Genomic DNA, 21,350 nt, shown 5'->3' with positions numbered 1-21,350 from the left:
TATGTTATGCCTTTTATATAGTTGTCCCACAGTTCTTGAATATTCTGGGGGGTTTTCAATCTTTTTTTTCTTTGCTTTTCAGTTTTGGCAGTTTCTGTTGAGATATCCTCAAGTTCAGAGACTCCTTCCTCAGCCATGTCCAATGTATCAATAAGTTCATTATTCTGTAGTTCTGGGTTTTCGATCTTTAGCATTTCTTTTGGGTTTCTTCTTAGAATTTCACCTCTCTGCTTACATTTCCCATCTGCATGCATAGTGTCTGCACATTAAAGCCCTTATCATCTTAATCATAGTTGTTTTAAATTCCCAATTTGGTAATTCCAACGTCCCTGCTATATCTGGGTCTGGTTCTGATACTTAACTCTGTTTTTCCACATTATGTTTTTCACCTTTTAGTATACCTTGTAGGTTTTTCTTTTTTGATGTCATCTGAAATAAAGATAATTTATTTTTTACTTTTCAAACTGAAGGTCTTTTTTTTCCTTGCATAAATTTCCTGGCATCACCAGAACAATGTTTAAAGGAAATAATAAAAGTGAACGTTCTTATCTGGTTCTCAGTCTTCTGAGGAGAATGTTCAGTGTTCAGTCTTTCATCATTAAAAGTGAGACTGAAGCCTGGCACTGTGGCTCACGCCTGTAATCCCAGCAATTTGGGAGGCCAAGGCAGATGTATCATTTGAGGTCAGGAGTTCAAGACCAGCCAGGCCAACATGGTGAAACAGTCTTTATTAAAAATACAAAAGTTAGCCGGGTGGTAGTGGGCACTCCTGTAATCCCAGCTACTCTGGAGGCTGAGGCAAGAGAATTGCTTGAGCCTGGGAGGTGGAGGTTGCGGTGAGCCGAGATTGCGCCACAGCACTCCAGTCTGGGCAACACAGTGAGATAGAGTGAGATACTGTCTCAAAAAAAAAAAAAAAAAAAAAAAAAAAAAAGTGATGCTGGTCACAGATTTGGAGTCTTTATCAGTCTTCTGTAAATAGCAATCATATTTTTTTCTTTCTACATAATTTTTTCTTGATAGCCTCACATGATGTACTGGGTAAAGAGAACTTCGTAGATAAGCCTTTGGTAATGTGGTGGTAAGGTGTGAGGTGAGAGGAAGCCTTCCATATCCCTATGGTTAGGTCTCAGTCTTTTAGTGAGCCCATGCCTCTGGACTGTAAGCTTAGGGAGTGCTTCTCAGTTTTTTCCCCTTTAGGTGGGACAGGATAGCTAGAGGAGGCTTAAGTTGGGTATTTTTCTTCTGTCACTAAGAAGGCTTGAGCCAGCTGGGGTTGGATATTTCCTTTCCCCAGGTCAGCTAGGCTCTGATAAAACCCCAGCAGGTTAGGCTGTGATTTGTTTCTTCCGAGGGCAGACTTTGTTAAGAAGAACAGAATTCTCTGGAGCATTCAAAATTATGCATTTTCTTTCCCTTTGCTGGAATCATTAAGGGATGTCTCTCTGATATTTACTCTCACAAAAATGTGCCATCTTCCCCATTCCCCATGACTGGGTATCCCTGGAGTTTTTTTGTTTTTTGTTTTTTTTTTTATACTGTAAGTTCTAGGGCACATGTGCACAACGTGCAGGTTTGTTACATATGTATACATGTGCCATGTTGGTGTGCTGAACCCATTAACTCGTCATTTACATTAGGTATATCTCCTAATGCTATCCCTCCACCACCCCTCCCTACAATAGGACCCGGTGTGTGATGTTCCCTTTCCTGTGTCCAAGTGATTTCATTGTTCAATTACCATCTATGAGTGAGAACATGCAGTATTTGGTTTTCTATTCTTGCGATAGTTTGCTGAGAATGATGGTTTCCAGCTACATCCATGTCCCTACAAAGGACACGAATTCATCCTTTTTTATGGCTGCATAGTATTCCATGGTGTATATGTGCCACATTTTCTTAATCCAGTCTGTCACAGATGGACATTTGGGTTGATTCCAAGTCTTTGCTATTGTGAATAGTGCCACAGTAAACATATGTGTGCATGTGTCTTTATACCAGCATGATTTATAATCCTTTGGGTGTATCCCCAGTAATGGGATGGCTGGGTCAAATGGTATTTCTAGTTCTAGATCCTTAAGGAATCGCCATACTATTTTCCACAATGGTTGAACTAGTTTACAGTCCCACCAACAGTGTAAAAGTGTTCCTATTTCTCCATATCCTCTCCAGCACCTGTTGTTTCCTGATTTTTTAATGATTGCCATTCTAACTGGTGTGAGATGGTATCTCATTATAGTTTTGATTTGCATTTCTCTGATGGTGAGTGACTTCCAGACTTGTCCACACTGAGCCTCCAGCAATTTGTCAATTACAGTTCAGGTTCTTCCACCCTGTCACCAGTTTCACATAGGTTTCTGCTCACAAGCTCCTGCTTTGGTAAGTTATATAATTCTCTGTATTTACCTGTCTTCTCAATTTTGGGGGCAGCAGTTTGCCCTATGAGCTCACTTCTTTTATGGACCTAAGAGGAGCTGTTGATTTTTCAGGTTATTCAGTTTTGTACTTGTTATTAGGGCAGAGTGACCACGTCAAAGTTTCTTATATGTTGGACCAGAAATTGGGAGTCCGAGATTTCTTTTTTTTTTTTTTTTTTTGAGACGGAGTCTTGCTCTGTCGCCCAGGCTGGAGTGCAGTGGTGTGATCTCAGCTCACTGCAAGCTCCGCCTCCCGGGTTCACGCCATTCTCCTGCCTCAGCCTCCCAAGTAGCTGGGACTACAGGCACCCGCCACCACGCCCGGCTAGTTTTTTGTATTTTTTAGTAGAGACGGGGTTTCACCGTGTTAGCCAGGATGGTCTCGATCTCCTGACCTCATGATCCGCCCGTCTCGGCCTCCCAAAGTACTGGGATTATAGGCTTGAGCCACCGCGCCCGGCCTCAAGATTTCTTATTCAGAAGTTTTAAATTATGAATTTGATTTCTTTAATGGCTATAGGAGTAATTTGGTTATCAATGTAATCTAGGCTGAGTATTGGTAGCTTGTTTTTTTAAGGAATTGATTGGTTTATTTCTTCCAAGTTGTTGACTACATGGACATGAGGTTGTTATGTAGTGATATGGTTAGGCTTTGTGTCCCCACCCAAATCTCATCTTGAATTGTAATCACCATAATCCTCATAATCCCCATGTGTCAAGGGAGAGACCAGGTAGAAGTAATTGAATCATGGGGGAGGCTTCCTCCATGACGTTATTGTGATAGTGAGTGAGTTCTCATGAGATTTGATGGTTTTTATAAGGGGCTCTTCCCCCTTCTCTTGGCACTTTTCCTTCCTGATGCCTTATGAAGAAGGTGCCTTGCTTCCCCTTCAGCTTCCATGACAACTGTAAGTTTCCTGAGGCCTCCCCAGCCATGCTGAACTGTGAGTCAATTAAACATCTTTCCTTTATAAATTACCCAGTCTCAGGCAGTTCTTTATAGCAGTGTGAAAATGGACTAATACATGTAGTATTTCCTTATCATCCTTTTACTGGCTCCAGGATCTGTAGTGATATCTTATTTCGTTCCTGCTATTGATAATTTTTGTCTTCTCTTTTTTATTTTCACCAATATCGCTAGAGGATTATCAATTTTATTCATTTTTTTAAAACCACCTTCTTATTTCATTGACTTTCTCTATCGTTTTCCTGTTTTTTATTTCATTGCTTTCCGCTCTTATTTATTATTTCATTTCTTCTGCTAGGTTTGAGTTTGTTTTGATCTTGTTTTTCTAACTTCTTGACGTGGGAACTTAGTTTATTAATTTGAGATCTTTCCTCTTTTCTGATGTAAGCATTAGAAATGTAAGTGCTGTAAGTTTCTCAGCATTTCTTTAACTGCATCCCACATATTTTGAAATGTTGTAATTTTAATTGCATTGAAATTCTATGCTTTTAAAAATTTTCATTTGAACTCCTTCTTTGATCCATGGGTCATTTAAAAGTGTGTTGTTTAATTTCTAAGTATTTTAAGAAAATTTTATCTTATTATTGATTCCTGGTTTGTTTCTGTTATGGTTAGAAAAACACTCTGTATGATTTCAATTTTAAAACATTTGTTGAGGTTTTATGGCCCAGGAGATGGTCTACCTTGGTGAATGTTCCATGGGTACTGGAAAAAAGTGTGTATTCTGTTGTTGTTCTGTGGAATGTTTTATGTCAATTGGATACTGTTGATTAATTACAGTTTTCAATTATTCTATATCCTTGATGATTTTCCATCTAATAGTTTTCTCATTTGCTGAGCAATCAAAAGCTCTTTAGTTTTAAAAAGATGCTTTTTGGAAGAATCATCATTCTCAATAATAAACAGTTAAAGATCAATTTCAAAGCAACTTGTGCTTTCTTTCCTTCTAGGAATGTCTCTGTTGTTTCCAAACTCAGTCTAGAATCAATCAATCAGTGGTCACTCTCTCCTTTTGCAAATAACCCAAATTATTTTCTAGATTCTTTATTTTGGATGCAACTGAATAACCCTCCAGCCTGACTTACATTTATAGGTTGCTATTTTCTTCCTACATATTTACACAGTCTTCTAGTTATTCCCCATGCTGCCAAATGTCTTCTGAAATAATCAGCTGTCAAAGGTGAGAAAAATCTGTTAACACATGATGTGTGGCATAGCACAGAGCTGTGATAAAAAATGATCTGGAGTATTACAAATTCAAGCTATCCTCTTCTAGCTAAGCTTTAAGTAAGTGCTAGTCACCTGCCCAAGGTCATCTGACTTTTGCCAGATTCTCTATACTTTGAACGCTCTTTTAGTACTTCTTATGTGGCACCGTTTACAATTTTCTTGCATACTGTCTAGATATTTTACACGGAAGTGCTAAGGAAACTGTGCTTAATGTCTTGGATCCATCAAGTCTCCTGGGCCAGAGCTCTGGGAATCCCTAGTTGGCGGTTTCTCTGTTATTGCACGCATTGCACGTATCTCCTGTGGATTCTGCCTCCAAAATACCTTTCAAATTTATCTCTTTCTCCTCATCTCCACTGCCACTGACTTGGTTCAGGCCCTTATCAAGACTTTCCTGGATAATTTCAATAGTATGCACACTGGTCTCACCTTGCTTTAATTCATCCTCCATGTTACTACTGTGAGAATAATCTAAATGTAAATGAACTCACGTTTCTCCTTCTTAAAGTCCTTCTATAAATCTTCCCATAGGTACTGGGATCAAATTCAAGCGATAAGTTAGCTGACAGATATTTGCCTACCTATCTAACCTCATTCTCACCAACCTCCCTTCTGTGCTTATTTGCAGCCACTTAACCTGCAATTACCTTAAGTTTAGGCTGTTTAGTGCCCTATGCATTAGCAGTTATTGTTCCTTCTGCCTTACATGCATTTTCTACTCATCCTTCAAGACCTAGATCAGGCATCATCCCCTCTACAATGCCTTTCGAATGTGGGTTGGATGTTTCTCCCATGTTCCACAGCATCTTCTACATGATTCTTTCAATATGAGATGCAGTACTGCATTGTGTTGCGGGCTGTGAAGCCAGAGTATGTGAGTGTAAGTCGCCCCCCCCCCCCCTTTTTTTTGACAGAGTCCCGCTCTCTCACCCAGGCTGGAGTGCAGTGGCGTGATCTTGGCTCACTGCCACCTCTGTCTCCTGGGTTCAAGCAATTCTCCTGCCCCAGCCTTCCAAGTAGTTGGGATTACAGGCCTGTGCTACCATGCCTGGCTAATTTTTGTATTTTTAGTAGAGACAGGGTTTCCCCATGTTGGCCAGGCTGGTCTCAAACTCCTGACCGCAGGTGATCCGCCCGCCTTGGCCTCCCAAAGTGTTGGGATTACAGGCATGAGCCACCGTGCCCAGCCATAAATCACCTTTTTAAAATGACTATCTGTGTGACCACTGCAAGTTTTTTAGCTTTTTTCATTCCTCAGTTTCCCTGTCTGTGAAGTGGCTGTCTCATGTGTCACTTCACATGTGTCACTTCACAGTATCTGTCTCATGTGATTGCTTTGGGTTTTATATTGAGGTGACAAACATGGAGTCCTTAGAATTATGCCTATGTCAGAGTCAGACGCTTAATGCATGTCAGCTGTTCCCAATAATTTATTTTATTTTCAGTTTGCTGTTTCATAAGATCCTAAGTTTTCAAAGGGATGGAATTAGTCTTTGTTTTCTCAGCATCTAGTACAAAGAAGGCATTCAATACTTTGTGAATGCATAAATGAACTATAAGCACCATATGTAAGGTGTTATTTTACGTGGTGGTACTTTCATATTCCTTGTACTTTCTGACACATTTAGCTCATACAAGAACAAGCTAGCAGTGTGCATAGCAAGTCTTTAAACAATTATAGTAAATTATAGCATATATATTATATATTATATTATTTATTGCCAAAGCAAATTTTCTTAACTTAGAGAAGAATTATCTGTAAATTTGATAGAATTTTATTGTTTGGGTGATTTGTTTTGAAAAGTCAGCACTATTCTTATTGGTGTGTGGCATCTTCTATGATACTGTGTGCCACTAGCTTCAAATTATGACAAAATCCACATATTGCTCATGTTGTTGGCATAGGGGAAAATTCTGTTTCCTATCTTCTTTGAATCTCTTACATATTTTTGCATTTTACACAATGTTTTATAATCACATCATGTGTCCAATAGACTAAAAACAAGCAAGCTCCTGCCATCTCCCTGAGAAAAGACTGCTAAATGGCACAAGATTTCATTTTCCAGCAACATTGTCTGGCAAATACACAAGACGTTCATCTTCCTCCATTTCTAGATTAATATGTTTTTATTTAATAAAACTAACCACATTGTGTAGCAGTCCATAATCTTCTGGATGTCTATATTAGAATTAGGTTTGACTGTGAATGATAGAAACTCAAAATAATAATGGCTTAAACAAGTTAAAAGCTTATTTCTCTTATGTAAACAGAAGCAGTCCTGAGCTAGAATGGCAGTTCAATCATCAGAGACCAAGGCTCTCTCCAGCATGCTGCTCTGCCATCCTTAATACACAGATTCAACTCCTAGTTTAAGAGAGCTGTTCCTATCCAGCCTTCACATCCTCTGTCCAGCCAGCAGGAAAAGGAAAACACTCTGTTGCTATTTAAGGACACTCCCTGTAAGTTGCATATGCATTCCCATTTATCAGAACTTGGTCGCAGGGCTACATCCCGCTCAAGGGAAGTCTTGGAAATGCAGTCTTTGTCCTGGGTGGCCATGTGCTCAGCTGAAAATTGTGGATTCTATTTCTGAGAAGGAGTAAATGTATATTAGATGACTACTACCAGTCTGTGCTACTTTGTCTTTGCCATTTAAGTGTCTCAGCTTACTCGGGTCCAAGATTAAAAAAATAGTGGGTAAAATGGCCTATTGATGTAAAAAATATGTATTTGATCTTTCAGAAAGGGTCAAAATTAGGGTGTTAGCTAGTATGAGACTCTTTCTAAATTTTAGAAGCTATGTTAATTCTATGAATTGACTCCAAAATATTTTTTAAAATATTAACATTGTTATAGAAAATGTTTCTCATAAAGGAGCAACAAGAAAATAAACTGGCATATGACACCAAAGGCACAGGCAAGAAAAGACAAAGTAGACAAATTGTACTTCATCAAAATTAAAAGCTTTGTGTGTCAACGACCAGGTGCAGTGGCTCATGCCTGTAATCCCAGCACTTTGGGAGGCTGAGGTAGGAGGATCAGTTGAGCCCAGGAGTTTGAGACCAGCCTGGGCAACATGGCCAGGCCCTGTCTCAAAAAAAAAAAAAAAAAAAAAAAAAAAAAAAAGAAAAGAAAAAGGAAAAAGAAAGAGATACCTAAGATATCTGAGAAGGGAGAAATGTCAAGAATATGTGAAGAACTACAACTCAACAACGAAAAAAACCATACGATCCAATTTTAAAAATGGGCAAAGGACTTGAGTAGACATTTCTCTAAAGAAACTATATAAATGGCCAAAAAGCACATGAAAAGATGCTCAACATCACTAATCACTAGAGAAATGAAAAAAAAAAAAAAAAAACACAAGGAGATACCACTTTTCACCTATTAGAATAGATATTATTTAAAAAAAACCAAAAAACAGTAAATAAGGATTGGCAAGGATGTGGAGAAACTGGAACCCTTGTGTAGGGCTGCTGGGAATGTAAAATGTTATGACCTTGGTAAAAAACTGTATGATGGTTTCTCAAGAAGTTAAAAATAAAATTACCTGGTGATCCAGGAATTTCACTTTTGAGTATATACCCTAATTGAAAACAGGGCCTCAAATGGACATTTATACACTCATATTGATAACAGTGTTATTCACAATAGCCAAAAGGTGGGAGCAATCCAAGTATCTATCAGTGGATGAATGGATAATACAAATATTGTGTCTACATATAATCAGATATTATTCAGCATTAAAAAGAAAGGGAATTCTGATGCATATTACAATATAGATAAGCCTTATAGACATTATGTTAGGTGAAATAAGTCAGTCACTAGAGGACAAGTACTGTCTGCTTCTACTTATATGAGGTATCTACAATAGTCAGATTCATAGAGACAAAAAGTAGAATGGTGGTTGCCGGAGGCTCGGGGGAGGAGGAGTGGAGATATTTTGTTTAATGGGTATGGTTTCATTTTGGGAAGATGAAAGGGTTCTAGAGATGGATGATGGTGATATTTGTACCATGTGAATATATTTAATGCCACTGAACTATACTCTTAAAAGTGGTTAAAATCCTGGATTTTATTTACATTTTATATTTTACCACTTTATATAAAAATATTTTATATTTTTATGCACATGCATTTATATAATCAGTCTTGAAGCCATTTCTAGAATTTTTTCCCCAGGAATCTTGATCTTATTTTGAAATGTTATTTTTTTTTAAATGCTATAAAACATACACAAAACAGAGATAATAACATATGGAAAATTTCTAGTTCCCTTTACTTAATGTTAATACCTCAATTTGTAATAAATATTTTCTGTGAATGATTAGACCATTGCCCCAATTGTTGAGTGCCATTTGTATTCATCCCTCTCATTCCAGTGATTTGAAAAGTCAACTATGAACTTTTCATATCTGTGAGTTGAACTGAACTAAAAAAGCCTTAGAAAACCTGACTTATTATAGATTCTGCAAAAGTAGCAGCATTGTGCAGACCAAGAGTTGGAAAACTTTTTCTGTAAAAAGCCAGATAGTAAATAAACATTCTAGGCTTTGTGGACCACATAGGACTGTTGAATAGTCTTTAAAAAAAATTTTTTTTTAAAAACATCCCTATAAAAATATAAAAACTCTTCTTAGCTAGTGGAGCCTTGCAGTAAAAGGCTATAATTTGCTGACCTCTGGAAGACCATGAAGCCCTTCTGTCACCAACCCACAGTTAATAGGTAGATGTGGGCATGTGATAAAGGTAAGCCAGTCTTTAGGGTGCTAGCCACCTCTCTCTGGGCCTGACTCAAGTGGAATGAGTGAAGCATATCGGGTTTATTTCCTGAAACTCTGATAAGGAAGCATGTAGAAGTAAGCCACCCCAGGAGGAACAGAGTGGGTCCTAAGTGAGAGACGAATGGGTGGTTATTCCCTAGAATAGGTTCAGTTCCAGTCCCACTGTATACGTATAATAAACCACTTTTTCTTGAGGGAATTTATGTGTTCCCTGCTACCAGAAGAACCTAAATTACTTTCATCCATTACAAATGTAAATTGATACAACAGAAGACAGCCTGGCAATATTTAATAAAGTTGAATATGGGCATATTAGTGATCCAGCAATTCCATGCTTAAATAGTTTTCCTAAAAAATTATTGGATATGTATACCAACAGATATTTATAATAACACTCACAGCATGTAGCAGAAGGTCCACAGAGACTCCTTCAACCTGATCACATCCCAGCTCTGCTCCTTACATAGCTGTGTGACCTCAGATAAATTGCTTAGTTCTCTGTGCCCCATTTACCTCACCTGTGGGGTGAGAACAATTATTTTATTCTTACAAGGTTATCATGGGGGTTAAATAAGTTAATATACATAGAGTGCTGGGCACAATCCAAATGCTATATTTTTAGCTATTATTACAACTGTCATTATTATAGCATCATTGTTCATAATAGTAAAATACTGAAAACAAGCTAAACCTCTATCAGTAGAGCATAGGTAAATAAATTGCAGTATGTTTCTACTATAGAATCTTATAGCATAGGAGTAAAAAGAATGAACTAGACCCACGTATATCAATAGGTACAAATCTTGGACACATAATGTTAAAAGAAGAACACATGTAGTATGATCCCTATGTTATAACATAAGCAAAATTAAACCTATTCTTTAGAGACACACATATAGGTAGCAACAGTACAAAGAAAAAATGAGAAAGAAACAAAACTCAAGATAGTGAAAAGGCAGATGGGATTGGGAAAGAGCTTCAGAGACCTTTGTGAAGTTCGTAAGTTCATAAATTTTGTGGTAGGTTCATAAATGCTCTACGTTATAAACATGGAACAATTAACCTCAATGAACCAAATCTTTAAGAAATTTTCTTCAATAAAATTTACATGGATATGAACTGAGCTGGTGGAAAATCCGGAAGTAAGAATGAAAACAAATAGTTTTAATAGTTAATATGCTCTTCCAAGAATTCATTCAGGAACTAAATTGGTTGAATGGAATTTGCTCTATGAAATACTTTTTGATGGAAATTTATCACTGCTAGTATACTTATTAGGATGTTTGTCTAAATATGTCTCAATAAATTCAAAGTCATTATGATCTGATGGTCATATTTAGCTGAATAAAATCATCCTGTGCATAGTTAACAAAAACTTAATGGTACAACAGACATTGAATTTATATAATGAGCTTTACATATTCATAGGAAAAACAAGGTTTTGATAGAAGTCTGGGTGGGAATCAGGTGTCAGGAAAACCTAAATGGTCAACTAACTAAAAGGCAAAATAGCAAGAAAGTATTCATCTCTGGAGATAAGAGAAACAGGAAAATACCAAGAAATAGATCATCAAGGCAGAAAACTAACAAAGATATTTGGGACCCAAAGTTGACACTTGACCAAATGGACCTAACAGACATCTATAGAACACTGCACTGAACAATAACAGAATATATATTCTTTTCATCTGCACATGGCACATACTGTAAGATTGACCATAGACTCAGCCATAAGGCAATTCTCAACAAGTTAAAAAAACTTGAAATCATGCCAACCACACACTCAGACCATGGAGCAGTAAAAATAGACATCAATACCAAGAAGATCTCTCAAAACCACACAATTACATGGACATTAAGCAATCTGCTCCTGAATGGCTTTTGGATAAAGAAAGAAATTAAGGCGGAATTAAGAAATTCTTTGAAACTGATGAAAATAAAAAATACAACACACCAAAATCTCCAGGATATAGCTAAAGCACTGTAAACAGGAAAATTTATAGTGCCAAATGCCTATGCCAAAAAATCAGAAAAATCTCTAACAACCTAACATCCCACCTAGAGGAGCTAGAAAAACTAAGAGCAAACCAACTCCAAACCTAGCAGAAGAAAAGAAATAACCCAAATTAGAGCTGAACTGAACAAAATTGAGATGCAAAAATCTATGCAAAAGATTAATGAAACTAAAAGTGGGTTTTTTATAAAAGAATAAATAAGATAGTAATAAAAAGGAAGATCCAAATAAACAGCATTAGAAGTGACAAAGGTGACATTACCACTGAACCCACAGAAATACAAAAGAAAACCCCTCAGAGACTATTATGAACACCTCTATGCACACAAATGAGAAAACCTAGAAGAAATGGATAGGATCCTGGAAGCCTACAGCCTTCCAAGATTGAACCAAGAAGAAATTTAATAACTGAATAGACCAATAATGAGTTCTAAAATTAAGTCATTAATAAAAAAACCTACCAACCAGAAAAATGCCCTTGGACCAGACGGATTCATAGCCAAATTCTACCAGATATATAAAGAAGACCTGGTAGGCCACGCACAGTGGCTCATGCCTGTCATCCCAGCACTTTGGGAGACTGAGGTGGGTGGATTATTTGAGGACAGGGGTTCAAGACTGACCTGGGAAACATGGCAAGACCCTTCTCTACAAAAAGTACAAAATATGTCAGGTGTGGTGGTGCATGCCTATAGTTCCAGCTACTTGCGGGGGCTGAGGTGGGAGGATCACTTGAGCCCGGGAGGTCAAGGCTGCAGTGACCTGTGATCACACCACTGCACTCTACCCTGGGCAACAGAGCAAGGCCCTATCTCAAAAAGAGAAGAAGGAGAAGGAGAAGGAGAAGAAGAAGAAGGAGAAGGAAAAGGAGAAGGAGACGGAGAAGAAGAAGAAGAGCTGGTATCAATTCTACTGAAAGTATTTCAAAAAATTAAGGAGGAAGGACTCTTAACTCATTCAATGAAGCCAGCATCATTCTGATACTAAAACCTGGCAGAAACTCAATGAAGAAGAAAATTTTAGGCCAATATCCCTGATGAACATAGATGCAAAAATCCTCAACAAAATACTAGCAAATCGAATCCAGCAGCACATCAAAAAGGTAATCCACCTTGATCAAGTAGGCTTTATCCCTAGGGGGCAAGGTTGGTTCAGTATATGCAAATCAATTAATGCAATTCATCACATAAACAGAACTAAAAACAAAAGCCACATAATCATCTCAATAGATGCAGAAAAGGCTTTTGATAAAATGCAACACCTGTTCATGTTAAAAACCCTCAACAAACAAGGCATCAAAGGAACATGCCTCAAAATAATAAGGGCCATATATGACAAACCCATAGCCAACATCATACTGAATGGGCAAAAGTTGGAAGCATTTCCCTTGAAAAATGGAAGAGAAGGATGCTCACTCTCACTACTCCCATTCAACATAGTGCTGGAAGTCCTAGCCAGAACAATGAGGCAAGAGAAGGAAATAAAAGACATCTAAATAGGAGGAGAGGAAGTCAAACCATCTCTCTTCGTGAATGATATGATTCTATACCTAGGAAACCCCACAGTCTCTGCACAAAAGCTCCTAGAACTGATAACTTTAATAAAGTTTCAGGATACAAAATCGATGTACAAAAATCAGTAGCATTTCTATATACCAATAATGTCCAAGCTGAGAGCCGAATCAAGGATTGCATTCTTGTGCCGAATCAAAGATCGCCACAAAAAGAATAAAATGCATAGAAATACAGCTAACCAGGGAGGTGAAAAATCTCTACAACAAGAATTACAGTAAAATACTGCTGAAAGAAATCAGAGACAACACAAGCAAATAGAAAAATATTCCGTGCTAATGAATAGGAAGAATCAATATTGTTAAAATAGCCATAACTGCCCAAAGCAATTTATACATTCAATGCTATTCCTATCAAACTACCAATGACATTCTTCATAGAAACAGAAAAAACAGTTCTAAAATTCATATGGAACCAAAAATGAGCCCTAATAGTCAAAGCAATTCTAAGCAAAAAGAACAAAGCTGGAGGAACTCTTACTTCAAACTGTACTACAAGGCTACAGTAACTGAAACAGCATGGTACTGGTATAAAAACAGACACAGAGACCAATGAGGCACGTTAAACAACCCAGAAATAAAGCCACACACCTACAATCATCCGATCTTTGACAACGTCAATAATAAGCAATGGGGAAAGGATTCCCTAATCAATAAATGGTGCTGGAATAACTGGCTAGCCATATGCAAAAGACTGAAACTGGACCCATACCTTTCACCATATACAGAAATCAACTTGGATTAAAGACTTAAACACAGAACCGAAAACTATAAAGACCCTAGCGGGGAGAACCTAGGAAATACTCTTCTGGACATAGATCTTGGCAAATATTTCATGACAAAGGCTCTAAAAACAATTGCAACAAAACAAAAAAATTGATAAATGGGACCTAATTAAGCTAAAGAGCTGGGACACAGCAAAAGAAACTATCAACAGGGTAAACTGACAGTCTACAGAAGGGGAAAAAATTTTTGCAAACTAAACATCTGACAAAGGTTTAATATCCAGAATCTATAAGGAGCTTAAACAAGCAAAAAGGAAACCACCTCACTAAAAATGGGCAAAGAACATAAACAGACACTTCTCAAAAGAAGACATACATGTAACCAACAGGCATATGAATAAATGCTCAACATCATTCATCATTAGAAAAATGCTAATCAAAACTACAGTGAGATGCTATCTCACGCCAGTCAGAATGGCTATTATTAAAAAGTCAAAAAATAATAGATGTTGGCAAGATTGTGGAGAAAAGAGAATATTCATACACTCCTAGTGGAAATGCAAATTAGTTCAGCCACTGTGGAAAACAGTTTGGTGATTTCTCAAAGAACTTAAAACAGAATTACCAGTAGACCCAGCAATCCCATTACTGGATATATGTTCAGAGGAATATGAATTATTCTATCATACAGACAAAATACATGTGCATGCTTATTGCAGCACTTTTCACAATAGCAAAGACATGTAATCAACCTAGAAGTCCGTCAACAGTGGACTGGATAAAGAAAATGCGGTATATATACACCATGGAATGTTATGCAGCCATAAAAGAATGAAATCACGTCCTTTGCAGCAACATGATGCAGCTAGAGGCCATTATCCTAAGTGAATTAGTGCAGGAACAGAAAACCAAATACTGCATGTTCTCATAAGTGGGTGCTAAACATTGAGTATACATGGACACAAAGGCAGGATAAATAGACACCAAGACTCATTTGAGGGTGAAGGGTGGGAGGAGGGTGAGGATAAAATGCTACCTATTGGATACTATGCTCACTATGTTAGTGATGAAATCACTCGTACACCAAACCCCAGTGACTGCAACTTATCCATGTAACAAACCTGCACTTGTACACCCTGATCCTAAAGTATAAGTTGGAAGAAAAAATAAATAAATAAAAAATAATGAATTCAATGTTGAGGTGATCATTTGGATGATAAGTTTGATCAATGAAGCTGGCACATGCAGTTTTGGAGTGGACATATCTGCGGAACACTTCACTTCCAAAAGCCACTGCATAGTTAGCTGTTTTCTGAGGCAACAGCAAATACACTGCCTTCAGGATATCATCAGGGGTGAGAGTACAGCGATTTCTGAAATACATCAACCTATAAGCTTTCATGGCAATGTGTTGAAAGAAGTTGTTAATCAGAGTGTTCATGAGGTCCAAGGTGCGAGACGATATGCCTCTATGGGACACCACTTCCTTTAGGACCTTGTTTACTAAGAATGAGTAATTTCCATGGACAAAATCAATGCTGGAATGTGCTTTCTTTCTGGAGGTTGGGCTTTGATGTCTTTTGGAGTACTTATACTTTTTGGTGCTGGATCTAGCCATTGTGGATATTGTTCCTCTGATCAGTTATGAATGGAGAGGAGAAGGGCCCAAGAATAGGTGAGAGTGCTCATCTTTATAGTGACACATCCCAGTTAGACTTCAGAGGCTTCTCTTTGATTGAAGGTTGCTTTTCCTATGTCACAATCACCTAGCAATAGCACTGATTTGTTGTTAAGGGCAAATCTTGTTCTTGACTAACCTAAAGCTTTCCTAAGAAGGAGAATTGAGGCTGATTTCAGGGCAGAAAAGAGGAGTGCTCATTCTTTCAACTTTGTTTCTTAGCAATTTGCAAGCATGATATACAATATCCTCAGAATTGCAAAATCCCATCAAACTGGGAGGGTTAGTGAAAGGGAAGGAAAGTTGCCATAGGCCTTTTCTCAGGGCCACTGTATTCATAAAAAGCATTCATAAATTCATTTTATGAGCAAATGAATAATTAAATAAGCCACTAAAGTCTCAAAATAATTATTTTATAAAAAAGTATGGCTAATCTGGTTTTAAGAATTGTTACCATTACTTTAAAAATGAACTTAAGTTTTTGTCTAGACTCATACTCCTCAGGAATGAGTATGTACAACTGAAGAATAAAACAAAAACTCCCCTATTTTATTGTTAAAATTGTGACACATGGACTGTGTTCATTAACCTTTTATAATGACATTAATATTATTCTTGCAAATTTCACAGATTTCATTGCATGGTCCGCATTTACTTGATATTGTAGTTCTGTCATTAACCAAAAGATGTTTGTAGGGTCACTCTTGAACGAGTGCTTTTAAAACATATTTCATTTGCTTTCTTAATCAAATTTATCCATAAGTAAAAGAAAAAGATATACAAGTAACTATAAAAATAATAGGTTTGGTGCCATGGCTAATACCTGTAATCCCAGCACCTCGAGAGGCTAAGGGGGGTGGATTGCTTGAGCCCAGGGTTTCAAGACCAGCCTGGGCACCATAGGAAAACCACATCTCTACAAAATATATAAAAATTAGCGGGGTGTGGTGGTGCACACTTGTAGTCCCAGCTACTTGAGATGCTGAGTGGGGAGCATCACCTAAGCCTGGGAAGTCAAGGCTATGGTGAGCTGTGATCGTGCCACTGTACTCCAGCCTGGGCAATACAGTGAGACCCTGTCTCAGAAAAAAAAAGAAAAAAGTCAGCGTATGAGCATTTCAGTTATTCACGATTGCCACAACCCTTAATGCTGTCACTAAATGTCCTTCACTAGGAGCTTCTTCACAGATGAGGTAGACTGACTTATGTGTAATTTCTGGAATGTTATCTGTAATTTCTCCCCTTTCTCTCCCACTCAAGAAAGTAAATCTGAAATGAGGTAAGAATAATGTTACTATAGGGATACTTTGAACAAGCTCTGAATTCTAAAGACAACAGACAGCGTTTGTAAATAGCCATACCATATTGTAAGTAACACACCTCAGACTGTTTTCATTACGCTAAGAGGGAGGCTGCTGCTTCCAGGGATGCTTGGGAGTGATGGATCTTTAGTCAGCTCTTGCTAATTTTGCTTTCAAATTTCTCTCTATGTAATTACTTAGTTTGCTTAATTACAGCATAGCTTTATTTGCTACCATTTAGAAGTAACTATCAGGTGGAGAACGTTGATTCCCTCTTCTTCAACATATCCATGTTAAAGAGCTTCCACAAGCCTAACGATCCTGGCCTCTCTTGCTGCATCACTTACTCCTCCTGAAACAAATGACTTACTGATGAGGAGGTGAAGACAGGACAGTCCCTTCAGGATTCTCCCCGGGATATGACTGTGGGGAGCTCTGTCACTGGGAAAGGGTCACTATTTGCCAGCTGCTCATGACTGAGTAGGTCCTTCTGCTTAATGATTTGGTGCTGTATTAGAAGCCTATTGTTGCACCACACCTAAAGACTGTTCTCCAAATAGCTTGTCAGTAATAAAGTTGATGTTTTCATCTCCATCTTTCTGTCTCCTTTGACTCTCTCAATTGGTTCTATGCTTGAGTGAGGAGAAGGAAGGATGCAAAGTATTACGGTAGCTAAAAGAAAAGTTTTTAAAGCCCAAACAATAAGCTGCATGCTAAAATACTGAAAGACCAGACAGTCTAGAAAATGAGGAATACTGGTTATATAAAATTTCTGGCTAACTTAGGGTTAACTCAAATTTCCTTCTAAAATTCAACGAATTATTCTAAAATACGTATGAGTTCACCACTGATGGGCTATTTTTTTTCTTTTCTTTCTCACTTCCTCCTCCTCCAGACAGACTGGGACAAAGGATAAACACCTTTTTGCATAATGGCCTGCAGGAGATGCCCACAATATGATTAATCCAGGCAGTGCAGCAAGTCTGTTTATTTTGCATCTATCACATCCTGAAAATGGACAGTGTAAGAACCTCTGTCTTTTCTCCCCTTCCTCTCTGCCTCTATCCCAAGATCCTAGCTTTAGAATGAAGTCTGGTGTCCTTCAGCAGGAGACACAATAGATTGAAAGGACTGATGACCAGTATACCAGAGGTCCTGGGTCTCCAAGCTATTCAAAAGGCAGGCTGGAGTCCAAAGTCAAGAACTGTTTCATGCATTTTTCCGGGCTCTTGTTTTGTGCTCCATCATATTATGTCTATGTAGGACACGGATTGTATTGTGTCCTCCTTCCCATGATTGAGTGGGTAAAGGATTGGAGTTATAGCGGCTTATCCTTGCATTGATGACTCAGGATCTTGTAATGATTCAAGGTCATCAACAAGACTACCCGTGATTATCTCACAATAATGTAACTGTGGCAGAGGTGACATTAACTCAAAGCAGAAAGCATGCACTGACAGGTATGAGTGTACTCTAGGAACATTTTTATAGCCACAGTATTAGTTTTCTGTTGCTTTAACAAAGCACCACAAATCTAGCAGCTCGAAACAGCACAAATCTACTGTCCTACAATTGTGGCCTCTCACTGGGCTAAAATCAAGATGTGGACAGGGTTGCTTTCCTTTCTGGAGGCTCCAGGGGAGAGTCTGCTTTCTTGCCTTTTCCACCTTCTTGAGGCCACTTGTGTTCTTTAGCTTTTCCTCCGTCTTCCAAGCCAGCAGTGGCGGGTGGAGTCTTTCACATACTGCATCATCCTGACCCTGGCTCTCCTGCCTCCTTCTTTACTTAGAAGGACCCTTATGATTACATTGGGCCCACTCTGATAATCCAGGATAATCTCCCATCTCAAGGTCTTTAGCTTAATCACATCTGCAAAGTCCGTTTTGCATTGCAATGGAACATATTCATAGGTTCCAGCGTTTGAGACATGGATGTCTTTGGCAGGGGGCATTATTCTGCCCACCACGGCCACCATCAACAGAATGGGATTGTCGTAGAAGATCTGGGTCACTGATGGTAAAGTAGTCAGAGATGAAAAATACTGTCCTTAGTAGGTGACCAGAAATATATTTTTAAAAATACCTTCTATATATGTGGGTTTTCTTGTCACTTGCTTATTTTTCTTCTAAAAAATAGAGAATTGTCTTGGATTTTTACTTTCTGTGCTATGTCTCTATATTATCGTTCCAAAAATATGCTTAGTAAAACATTTTACCCTTGGAAGGCAGGAGGATGACAGTAGAGGTGAGGTGTTTCTTCTTCTTCTTCTTCTTTTTTTTTAAATTTGAGACAGAATCTCACTCTGTTGCTCAGGCTGGAGTGCAGTGGTGCAAACTCAGCTCACTGCAATCTCTGCCTCCTGGGTTCAAGCAATTCTCCTGCCTCAGCCTCCCGAGTAGCTGGAATTACAGTCACCTGTCACCACGCTTGGCTAATTCTTGTGTTTTTAATAGAGGTGGGGTTTCACCATGTTGGCCAGGCTGGTCTTGAACTTTTGACCTCAAGTGATCCACCTGCCTTGGCCGCCCAAAGTGCTGGGATTACAGGCAAGATATTTCTTCTTTTCTTTCTTACTTCTCTCCTTCTCACATTCCCTTCTCCAGGTCTTCTCTCCTGCTTGCTCTTTTTCACAAGTATTTATCTGATGCCAACCATGTGCCAGGCACTGCATGAGTTACACTGTGCAGATACAGAGATGAAGAAGATATAATTCCCACTCTTAAAGAACTCACACTTTATTGAGGTAGGCAGACATGGAAATAGCTGATTATTATAAACAGAGAGATAAAGGCTATGGCAGGCATCCATAGGGTGTAAGCGAGGAGAGAGGGAGAGAGGGTGGTTCCTAGATCACTTGGCCTGCCAGGGCAGTCCTCTAAGAGGGAGAGTTACTGTTTTAGTTGCATTTTGAAGGACACAGATGTTATTCAGGCAGATAAATTTGGTGGTGGCGGGGAGAGGGGGCGTGGGACATGCAAATAAAGTACTTTCAGGAAAGGAGTAATGTTTTTCTTTGTGCATGAGGATGGGAGACCCACGGTCTGGAAGAGGCAGTCTGGGGCCTGAGATTGACTGTTCCATCTTGTCTGGCAGTACTCTGCTAAGGGAGGATGTGGAATCTCTAGAGAGGGGTGCAAGAAGCATGTTTGCCAGGAGATAGTCTAGGTTCCAGTTAAGGCAGTGGTTCTTTAGACTGGGTACACCCTGGAAACACCTAGGGATGTTAAACAAACAAAACCAAAACAACAGAACATCCATACCGGGGCTAGACCCAGGCTAAATAAATCGGATTCTGCAGGGGCCAGGTTCATGCTTTTTTTTTTTTTTTTTTTTTTTTAAGTTCCCCAGGTGCTTTTAATGTGCAACTAGGGTTGAGAGTCACTTAGCTAAGACAAAGCAAAATATTTGAAGGTGTTGGGGAGCTTTTAAATATTTTTCTCAAACACAGAGGAAAGGGTTAAGAGGGAGGGAAAAGAAGAAGGATAGGAGGTGAGCAGATGAGAGGACGTATGAGTGGAAAAATGGCCTCAGAGGACGACACGTGTTCTCTGATCACCGAACTCCCACCACTGAGACATGAAGAGAAGTAGACTTTGATGTAAACTTGTTTTCATGCATTATAGATTGAAACAATCTGAAAAGTTCCTTCAGCGTTTGACAAGAAAGAGACCTAGAAGAACTAAGAAGGGCTAACTGAGGAGGAAGGAACCAGGCTGGTGTCCTCTTTGCTGGGGAGACCAGTTTGGCTTTTGCCTGTCTTATATTTCTATGTTTGAAAATAAAACAACAAACAATGTTCCATGCTCCCCTTTCCTGACTTGTTGACAATTTTCTGGCCTAGGTCATTTCTCTTTGACTTCCCGTCTTTCGCTGCTCCCACATCCGAGTCACTCGTGTCCTACTTTGGCTAATCTGAAAGCTGGGTCATTGTTCTCAGGTGACCTGAGTGAGAGAGAGAGAGAGAGAGAGAAAGAATTAGAGTAGCTTTGTGCAGAGTAAGAATGTCATAATAAAGGAATTAGCCTTGAGAGTAGGTTGAAGGTTGTCAAATCCTGGATGAGGTTCCGGAGGAGTCTGATGTTCTTTAGTAGAAAACAGAAAATGTACTAGGACGACAGAAAGGAGGAAAATTCTAATTTTGTTTTGAGTTCTTATTCACTTATTGTAGTAAAACATCAGTGAACTAAAAGGCAATTAAAGCCCCCCAAATCAATACTTTTATCACTGTAAATAGATTTTTCTCTTACTGTGCTAAGAGTGTCCTTGTTCAGCACACGGAATTGGCATTGAAATTGCTCAAGATCACATTCCTGCCAAGTTATGGAGCCAGGAGGTAAACCAGGCCTGTCAGACATCTAAGCTGAGGTTCTTAATCACTATACTACACTGCCTCCCATTCATTGGCCCAAAAGGCAGGATGTTCTAAGCAGGAAGAAAAGAATAAATGAAAACAGTGAGGCATGAAATCACAAGCTACATTCAAGAACAAGGGGGAAATCATTTTGCTAAGAGTAGAAAGATTACATGTGAGAGAGATGGTTCAAAAGGTATGGTGGGCTCCGGCCGGGTGCGGTGGCTCACACCTGTAATCCCTGCACTTTGGGAGGCCGAGGCAGGCGGATCATGATGTCAGGAGATAGAGACCATCCTGGCTAACACGGTG

This window comes from Rhinopithecus roxellana, chromosome 3 (assembly GCF_007565055.1).
Source record: "Rhinopithecus roxellana isolate Shanxi Qingling chromosome 3, ASM756505v1, whole genome shotgun sequence".
In the NCBI taxonomy this organism is placed as follows: domain Eukaryota; kingdom Metazoa; phylum Chordata; class Mammalia; order Primates; family Cercopithecidae; genus Rhinopithecus; species Rhinopithecus roxellana.
The sequence above is the reverse complement of the archived record's forward strand: the minus strand, read 5'-3'. Positions refer to the sequence as shown.